This window comes from Camelus dromedarius, chromosome 17 (genome assembly GCF_036321535.1).
Source record: "Camelus dromedarius isolate mCamDro1 chromosome 17, mCamDro1.pat, whole genome shotgun sequence".
Lineage (NCBI taxonomy): Eukaryota > Metazoa > Chordata > Mammalia > Artiodactyla > Camelidae > Camelus > Camelus dromedarius.
Window position 1 is genome coordinate 20,692,461 of NC_087452.1, and position 1,518 is coordinate 20,693,978.

The 1,518-nt window shown below is 40.4% G+C and overlaps 1 non-coding gene across 1 annotated transcript; it reads left to right on the forward strand.

The window, feature by feature from the left end:
• Nucleotides 1-335: 335 nt before the first annotated feature.
• Nucleotides 336-442, forward strand: LOC116158385 (U6 spliceosomal RNA). The gene has a single exon (XR_004142691.1). It is a non-coding gene; the product is annotated as a U6 spliceosomal RNA (small nuclear RNA).
• The last annotated feature ends 1,076 nt before the right edge of the window (nucleotides 443-1,518 follow it).

Consider the following 1,518-nt stretch of genomic DNA (forward strand, 5'->3'; position numbering starts at 1 on the left):
AGAAGCAAAATAGATACACGAGAGGAGATCCCACCTGCCTTTCATCTAGCCTGTCTTGGGGGTTGCCTAGTGAGAGTGGAGCTGTGGCAGCCATTCTGTAACCATGAAGGAAAAGGTGAAAATATTCTGGAGAAACTGACCCATACTGACATAGTTGAGTTGCTCAGTTAACCAGTCCTAAAATAACCTAATTGCATATTTTTGTTACATGAGAATATTAAAGCTATCTTTAAACCAGTCTTTGGGAATCCTGTTACCTGCAGCTGAAAACACCCTAAATTATATATACCCCACTCTAGACAGTGAACTTTTAGAAGGCAAAGATGGCATGTTCAGTGCTCGCTTCGGCAGCACATGCACTAAAATTGGAATGATACAGAGAAGATTAGCACGGCCCCCGCTCAAGGATGACACGCAAATCTGTGAAGCATTCTGTATTTTTAAAAACAAACTATCGTTACCAAAGGAGAAGGGGCAGAGGAGGAGGGGCAAGGAGGGATAAATTAGGAGTTTGGGATTAGCAGATACAAACTACTATGTATAATATAGATAAACAACAAGGTCTTATGGTATAGCACAGGGAAATATATTCAATATTTTATAATAACCTATACTGAAGAAGAATATATACTTATGTTATGACTGAATCACTGTGCCATACACCAGAAACTAACACAGCATTATAAGTCAACTACAATAAATTTTTTTTTTAAATTTAAATGCATGTTTATCACAGAATCCCTTATTTCTCTAACAAGGCCTTACATAGAATAAAGTCTCAAGTATTAGTTGAATCATTGTTTCTTGACCCTAGCACTATTGGCATTTGGCACCAGATAATTATTTGCTGGTGGCGGGGGGAGGGGGTGCTGCCCTGTAGATTGTAGGATGTTTAGCAGCATCCCTGGTCTCCCCTCACTAGATGCTGTTAACACCTCTTCTCTTAAATTGCAACAAAAATGTTCCCAGACACTTCCAAATGCTCCCCGGGGTCAAAATGAGAACTGCTGGTCTCATGGAATGATTGTTAGAATATTAATTTCTAGTGTAAATGATTTATTATGTAAAACTGTAGATTAAATGTGGATTTGGTCCCACTCTGGAGTCAGGGTGGTGGGGGGTGGAGATTAGAAGGTAGCACATAAAAGTGGTTAAAAAAACCCCACAACCCAATAATGAGAAAAATCATTGTATCTGAGTAGTTCCCTGCAACATGCCTATCGCTTTTGAAAATAGAACAGAAGGATTTCCATCAAGCTGTTCCTGGCCCCTGACAGATTGTGGCATATGGAGTGTAGTTTGTCTTTTAAGTCATTGGGGTTTTCTCACTTGACGTCACCGAATGGTGGCTGTAATTATGGCAGTAAACACTTCTCAAATGACAGCTTTCTTGCTTCCTTGAAAGGGTGAACATCTTAACAAGGCCGTTGGGCAGACCACAAAGAAATATGTGCTGCAGGGCTTTTTGGAAGGGAGGCTAGAGAACGCAGCTCACTACTCAGAAAGGAGGCTGATTTC